This window comes from Myotis davidii, unplaced genomic scaffold, assembly GCF_000327345.1.
Source record: "Myotis davidii unplaced genomic scaffold, ASM32734v1 scaffold108, whole genome shotgun sequence".
NCBI classification, from domain to species: Eukaryota; Metazoa; Chordata; class Mammalia; order Chiroptera; family Vespertilionidae; genus Myotis; species Myotis davidii.
In genome coordinates, this window is record NW_006299260.1 from 1,763,540 (window position 1) to 1,771,987 (window position 8,448).

Consider the following 8,448-nt stretch of genomic DNA (forward strand, 5'->3'; position numbering starts at 1 on the left):
GGAGCAGGCTGGGCTGAGGGACACTCCCCCTCACCACCACCCAGTGCACAAATTTCGTGCACCGGGCCCCTAGTGTAAGTATAAAAATGCATGTAAACAGGAGATTAAGGAAGTTACAATAACAGCAAAAGGTGTGTGCTTTGGCATTCTCTTCAAGGATGTATCAATTACTTTCTGACAGCATGCCTCTCTTTCCCCTGAATTTTAGTCCATAAACCATGATTGCAGCTGATTTAGGATAGTAACAGGGGCAATGTCTTGGTACCATAATGAGGACAGCACCAACAAAGTTGTCTGGAAAAAATTCCAGGTTACTTGGACCCATTCAGCTTAATTCTAATTTAGGTACAAAATTATGTTAAAGTCCTTCAGTATTCTTAACTGAAAGAAAAAGATGACAAGTACAGCAATTCACATGTTACTGCTCTGTTGCCTGTTTGCTAGTTTTGAGACAATGCTTTTGCCCTGTTAAATCAAAGGAAATGATGTTATGAAGTAATTTCCAAATTCACAGCTCAACCCAGAAGTTCGATGCTTCCTGGAAAGTCCCCAGAACTGGATCAAATTTTCAATTCAAATGAATATAACAACTATGCGTCCTATACCTCGTAAGTCTCCAAATTTAACTTGACACCTATTCCCTCCTTCCAGATGGCTAGTAGCGGGGAGGGGCAGAATTAGTAAGAAGTCCAAAGAGACAGTTCCTGAGACACCTGTGTTCAATGGTCTTTCTCTGTCCCAAACAGTTTTCCTAGAAGCTAGCATTACTAAACAGAATTACCCAGGTAAACAATAAATGTTAAGATGTAGACGTTTTCATCCTTTAGGGGTTTACTTCATAAAACCATGAAACTAGAATTTTTTTCTCTTCAAAACTAAAAGTTGAGAATCAACAACAAAAAGTCATTTCCCCAGAAGATATCTGGTGTCACCCCTCCTCCATTATAAGTCAATAGTACTTATCTTCCCGGGATGGCTTGTCACCTCATATGAGGGACTCTGACATTTTGTGGGATGGCAAACCACTTCTGTCATCCTTACTTCATGCCCCAGGGATAAGATGTGTCAGGTAAGGTTGAAGGAAATATGAAGGAAAGAGCAAAGGAAAGAAGAGGACGGAATCAGATATCACCTTTTTTTCTCTTCCATCTCCAATTTTTTTAATAGCAATAATATTTCATGAAGACCTTGGGAATATGCATTAGATGGAAGTAGCAGACAGTAAGATATACAAGAACATAGATTAAAAAATATTTTATAACTTACTACTTGCCTTCTGGTCTCTTTCAATGATGTTTAGGTCTTAAGAGAGGCTCTATTGATTTATTTTCTATATTAGCTTCCTGTTTATATTTTACTTATCTTTCCCCCATCATCATCATAACTTTATAACCCATGAAATCAGAGCTTAAAACTGGGGAAAGAAATTTTAGTCTGAATAAATTGAATTTTTACTTTGTTTTTTCCCTGGGTGATCAAAATGCTTCAGAATTCTCTTCATAGTTCACTCACATAATCATCCTTCCCTTCTTTCCTTATCTCTTATCTTCATAATCTTTTAAATATTTCTTCTCTATTTTTTCTACCTCTAAATCTTCATGAATCTCAAAAGATTGTGTTTAATGAATATGGCAGGTGATTTTTTAAAAAGGTATGTATTAGAACTGAGCAGAGAGTAAATAAGTGACAGTACCACCAGTTTACAAGCACATGGAGCAAATGGAATGCCACACAGTTCTGGTTGTCATGCAAGTTGGTACAAACACTTTGGAAAATTAAAGCTGAGCCTATGCATAATGTATGACCACAAATTTTACTCATGTACCTATAAACACTCAAGAGAAATATAAATATATGTGCACCAAAAGACATGTAGAAGAATGCTAATAGCAGCATTGTTTATAATAGCTGAAAGCTGGCAATAACTCAATTCTCTCATTGAATGACTAAATCATCCAATAGAACACTGAATAAATACTGAAAGGAAGTATTGCTGCACATAACAACGGTGAATATCACAACTATAATGTTGAATTACAGCAACCAGAAAATTAAAAAGAGTAAGTACTATAGAGAGTGAAGTTTCAAAAGCTGAAAAAAATAAAATAGTATATGAAGAGATAAAATGTCAGAGTAATGATTACTTTGGGGGATGACTTAATGATGTAATGTCAGGGTATGAAGGGAGTTTCTGGGTTATTAGTAATGCAGTGTATCTTGAACTGGATGTTTTACCTGGGCATGTTCACTCTCTAAAAATTAATATAACTTAAGATCTGTACATAATACTACATGTAAATTATACTTTGATTTTTTTAAAGCCATATTAGTTGGATTCTGGTTTCTCTAAAATAGGAAAAATGCTCTTTATATCCCTTTCTTACAGATCTTTAAACCCTGGTATTTTAATAATCTTTGTTTCGCTGCTAAACAGCTCCTAAATTCTCCCTATATTCTAAACTTAGATATGACCTATCATCTGAATGATAGGCCTAACATTGAATGTAATTCAAATCATTATATAATATCAGTAGACTTCCAAAGTCAACCTTGGAACTGTGTTTGATGATAAAAAGTCAAGATTTCATATAGTAATGGGGTAATTATTTTAAAATGGAGATACAATAGAAAAAGCAATCACCATAGTTATACTATAATAAGTATTAGAGGGACAACAGTAATAACTGTAGATTGAGTCTGGCACTCTTCTGGCTCAAAGTAATTGACTAAAATTTCCTGAATTGTGTCCCTCTAAAAAAAGGTTGAAAGGATAATGGTTGATATATAAAAGTGAGGATGGTGAAATAACAAATGATTGCTAACATTAATTAACTCCAGATACCTGTGTTTGCCACTATTATTCTGCTTCTTGCCTTCTATTATACAGCACTGTAGTGTTATTCTGTCCATTCAGGGTTCCCCTAATATATAAAAAGCCAGGGGCCAACACGACCGAAACAACCGGATGGACAACCGAACAGCAGGCTGTGTGAGGCGACCAGGCTGGCAAGGGTGGCATTTGGGAGCAACCAGACAGGCAGGCAGGTGAGCAGTTAGAAGTCAGCTGTCCCGGATTGTGAGAGGGATGTCCCAGATTTGAGAGGGTGAAAGCTGGGCTAAGGGGACCCCCCCCTCGTGCACAAATTTCATGCACTGGGCCTCTAGTATATATCTACACTAATAAAAGACAAACATGCAAATTGACTGTACCTTCACTCCCCCTTAAGTCACACCCACCAGCCAATCAGAGTGACTATATGCAAATTAACCCAACCAAAATGGTGGCCAGCAGCCATGGAGCTAGAGTGAGCAGGAGGCTTGCTTGCCCCAGTGATGGAGGAATCCAAGCTTCCCCGCCTGCCGCAGTTGGTTCTGAGCTCCACTCAAAGCAACAAAGTTTCAATTATAGAAGGTAAGCAAACCCCAGATACCTGCTTTCAGCCAGCTGTGGCCACAGAGCTGGAGTGAGCAGGAGTGGGTTGCCCCTGGCAATGGAGGAAGCCAAGCTTTCTGCAGGCCTCTGCTAAAGGCAACAATGTTTCAATTATAGAAGGTAAATAAATCCCAGAATTAAAAAAAGAAAGAAAAAAAGGAGATACTGGGAGCTTACATCACCAGGGGGCTTGGCCAGCCTGAAAACGGCACTCAGCCCCTTACCCAGACTGGTCAGGCACCCCAGTGGGGACCCCCCACCCTAAAGGGGGTGTGGCCAGCCTGAAAACAGCCATCAACCCCTCACCCAGGCTGGCCAAACCTTCATGGGGTAAGGGTCCCCACTGGGGCTGACATCCTCAGAGGGGTCCCACACTGCAAGAGGACATAAGCCGGGCTGAGGGACCCCCGAGTGCACTAATTTTTGTGCACCAGGCCTCTGGTATATATATAAAAGCCTAAGCAGCCAAACAACTGAATGACCAAACAACCAGTCACTATGATGCATACTGACCACCAGGGGGCAGACGCTCAATGCAGGAGCTGCCCCCGGTGGTCAGTGCACTCTCACAGCAGGAGTACTGCTCAGCTGACTGATGGGTGCCAGATGTCAGGCTCACAGCTGGTAAGCACAGCTGTGATGATGGCACAAGCCTCTCCCACCTCTGCAGTGGTGTGCTACCAAGCAGCTGTGGCAGACGCTGTGGGGCCAGAATGAGCAGAAGTGGTGTGACACCCGGCCCCACTACTACATTCCTCAGGGGATGTCAGACTGCCAGTTTTGGGGATCAGGGATCTCAGCCTGTGGGGATCAGGCCAAAACTGGCAGCCTGGCATCCCCCAAGGGGCCCTGATTGTGAGAGGAACAGGCCAAGCTGAAGGACCCCACCAGTGCACGAATTCATGCACCAGGCCTCTAGTATATTCATAAATACCAATGTCATTGTGACATTTTTTAATAAAACTGCAATGATGACTTACATTCAACTTAGTGTCTACTCCAGTGATGGCGAACCTTTTGAGCTCGGCATGTCAGCATTTTGAAAAACCCTAACTTAATTCTGGTGCCGTGTCACATAGAGAAATTTTTTGATATTTGCAACCATAGCAAAACAAAGACTTATATTTTTGATATTTGTTTTATATATTTAAATGCCATTTAACAAAGAAAAATCAACCAAAAAATGAGTTCATGTGTCACCTCTGACACGCATGTCATAGGTTTGCCATCACTGGTCTACTCTAATACCAAGTCCTTTTCTGACAGAAAATTACTTTTCTACAATATGAAATGTTAGTCATCAAAATAGAATACAATATTCTGTATAAGAAAAATTAATTTGTAATTTATTTTTATGATTATTGAATGTACTTTATTATTGTTCACATATGGATTTCAGTCTGAGATTGGATTAAGATGACGCAGATCATTTTGATGTATATACAAAGCCCAGAGGATACAATGGGTCTGCTGGTACCAGCACATTCTTGAATAAAAGTAGCATGAGGGTTATATTGTGAAAGATCCACAAGCAATTTTAATTTCTTCCCACTACTGTCCTGCATCCTAAAATTTAGGATATATACCAACTAATAATAATATTTACCTAAGAAAAAATATGTAAAAAGACAGTCTGCTATGAAATACATTCTACATTTGCACAATATCTGCCTCTATAGCCAGGGCCAAATGGAATTGATGTCTTAAAATTACCATGACCTAGCTATATTCAGGCCAGTCCTATGTCATTAACACAGGTAATCAAAACATGGTCAAAATTGCTTTGATGGCAATAAAATTTTGTTTTCCCCTGGATTTTCTAGGTTATTCATTATTATTCTAAACTGTAAAACAACAATAATTTTATTGATATGTTTCCAATTTCCATTTTCCAATAAACTTTATTCTTGGGGCCAAATATATGACCCACATATAATGTTCACTCTGTAAACTAACCCCCTTTGAGATCCATTCTGCTTTCTTAACTTTGTTTTCCCTTTTCCTAATTTTCTATGCCTATTTTAAATATTGCTGGTATTTCATTATAATATAATATTTCATTATAATATAATATTTCATTATATTGCTGGTATCTGTGTAAACCATTTCATATTTTTTCTAGAAAAAGACAGTTGTGCCAGCTGGAGTTCTCTGAGAAGCAGACAACATGATGTGATTAGACATGCAGAAAATTGTGGGGGAACTGGTGAAACATAAAGAGGAGGGAGCCTGGCCAGTGTGGCTCAGTGGTTGAGTGTCGATCCAGGAATCATTAGGTCATAGTTCAATTCCCATTCAGGGCACATGCCCTGGTTATGGGATCAATCCACAGTATGGGGTGTGCAGAAGGAAGCAGATCAATGATTCTCTCTCATCATTGATGTTTCTCTCATCCTTCCCTCCTCTCTGAAATCAATAAAAATATCTTTAAAAAAAAGAGAGAGAGAGGGAGAGGAGGGAGCAGAAGTAGCCAGGAAGAGGCTCCCAAGAAATAGAAGCAGTAATCAAAAAACTCCCAGCAAACAAAAGTCCATTGTCCAGGCGGCTTCACAGGGGAGTTTTGCCAAAACTTCAAAGAAAAACTAACACCTATCCTCCTCAAACAATTCCAAAAAATCCCAGAGGAAGGCATGCTTCCAAGCTCTTTTTATGAGGCCAGAATTATTCTAGATCCAGAATCAGATAAAGACACTACAAAGAAAGAGAACTGCAGGCCAATATACCTGATGAACATAAATGCTAAAATCCTCAACAGCATATTAGCAAATCAGATCCAGCAATGTATTAAAAAGATCATACAGCATGACCAAGTGTGATTTATTCCAGCGCTGCAAGGCTGGTACAATATTTGCAAATCAATAAACGTGATACATCACATAAACAAGCTGAAAGATAAAAACCAAATGACCATATCAATAGATGCAGAAAAAGCACTGGACAAAATCCATCACCCATTTTTGCTAAAAACTCTCAGCCAAGTGGGAATAGAGGGATCATACCTCATCATAATAAAGGCCATACATGACAAACCTACAGCCAACATTATACTCAATGGGCAAAAACTAAAACCATTTCCCCTAAGAAAAGGAACAAGACAGGGATGCCCACTTTCACCACTCCTGTTTGACACAGTACTGGAAGTGTTAGCCACAGAAATCAGACAAGAAGAAGAAATAAAAGGCACCCAAATTGGGAAGGAGGGAGTTAAACTCTCAGTATTCGCAGATATTGTACACAGAAAATCTGACGACTCCACGAAAAAACTACTAAATTTAATGAAGAAATTCAGCAATGTAGCAGGATACAAAATTAACACCCAGAAATCCATGACATGTTTATACACCAATAAATAACGAACTCACAGAAAGAGAAACTAAAACAATCCCATTTTCCATTGCAATAACAACAAAAAATAAAATGAAATGAAATGAAATAAAATAATAAAATAAAAAATAAGATACCTAGTTATAAACTTAACCAAGGAGGTAAAAACTTGTACTCGGAAAACTACAGGACGTTGTAAAAAGGGATAGAGGAAGTCCCTGGATCCCAGCTCAGCCTCACCGGTGCCTCAGGCAGCCGCCTCCACAGCCACAGCCGCCCCCAGGCTCTCTGCCCGCCCCCCTCCCTGACCGCAGCAGCTGCAGCTCTTGCCCCTAGAGGGTCTCAGCCATTCGAGCAGACAAGGAGAACATGTCCCCAGCCTCAGTGGCACCCGCGTGCTGGCCAGCAAGACCGCCAGGAGGATCTTCCAGGAGCCGGCCAAGCAGAAAGCTCAGGCCCCTGCCGCGGGCGTGCAGGATGGACCTCTGCCGAGAGAAACCCCCGCGCTTTGTCACCTTTCCCGTGGAATACCATGACCTCTGGCAGATGGATAAGAAAGCCGAACTTCCTTCTGGTCAGCGGAGGAGGTGGCCCTCTCCCAGGACCGGCAGCACTGGGCAGCCCTGGAGCCCGAGGAAAGGCACTTCATTTCGCACGTGCTGGCCTTCTTAGTCGCCAGCCATGGCATCACCAAGGAGAACTTGGTGGAGCGGTTTAGCCAAGAAGTTCAGATCACCGAAGGCTGCTGTTTCTACAGCTTCCAAATTGCCATGGAAAACATCCATTCTGAAATGTACAGTCTCCTCATTGACACTGACATTAAAGATGCCCAGGAAAGGGAGTTGCTCTTCAACGCCGTGGAGACGATGCCTTGTGCCAAGAAGGCAGCCTGGCTGGGCCTTGCGTTGGATCAGGGACAAAGAGGCCGCCTATGGAGAACGTGTTGTAGGGTTTAAGGCAGTGGAAGGAATCTTCTTTTGCGCCGATATTCTGGCTCAAGAAATGAGACCTGGTGACTGGCCTCATTCTCCAACCAACTGAGTGGCAGAGAAGAGGGTTTGCACTGAGACTTTGCCTGCCTGATGTTCAGTCACCTGCTGCACAAACCTGCAGAGTAGAGGGCGAAAGAGATCATCACCAAGGCTGTTGGGATAGAGCAGGAGTTCCTCACAGAGGCCTTGCCAGTGAATTTCATTGGGATGAATTGCACTCTGATGAAGGGTTACATTGAATTCGTGACTGACAGACTCAGGCTGGAGCTGGGTTTTAGCAAGGTTTTCCGAGTAGAAAGTCCATTTGACTTCATGGATAATATTTCACGAGAAAGGAAGACGAACTTCTTTAAAAGGAGAGTGGAAGTGATGGAAGTGATGCCGAGTCCGACAGACGACTCTTTTACCCTGGACGCTGACTTCTAAATGAACTGAATGCCTGCTCTTATTTCGCTGATATTTTTTCCTTCTCAAAAGAAAAATGAGCAACTTTAAGTCTTATCAACTAGCTACACCATTAACATTTGTTAATGGCATCTTTAAAACTGTAGCTACCCCAGCAAGAGCCCTGTTTGTTAATGGTATGAACTAGAAAGGAGGCGTAGACAAAGCTCCTCTGAGTCTTTGGAAGCTCCTGCCCGGTGTCTGGCTGTTACCAGCATGCAGGTGTCCATGGCCTCACCATGGCTCTCAGCAGAG

The 8,448-nt window shown here is 41.3% G+C and overlaps 1 pseudogene; it reads left to right on the plus strand.

The window, feature by feature from the left end:
• Positions 1-1,060: 1,060 nt before the first annotated feature.
• Positions 1,061-8,175, plus strand: LOC102759715 (annotated as a pseudogene).
• The last annotated feature ends 273 nt before the right edge of the window (positions 8,176-8,448 follow it).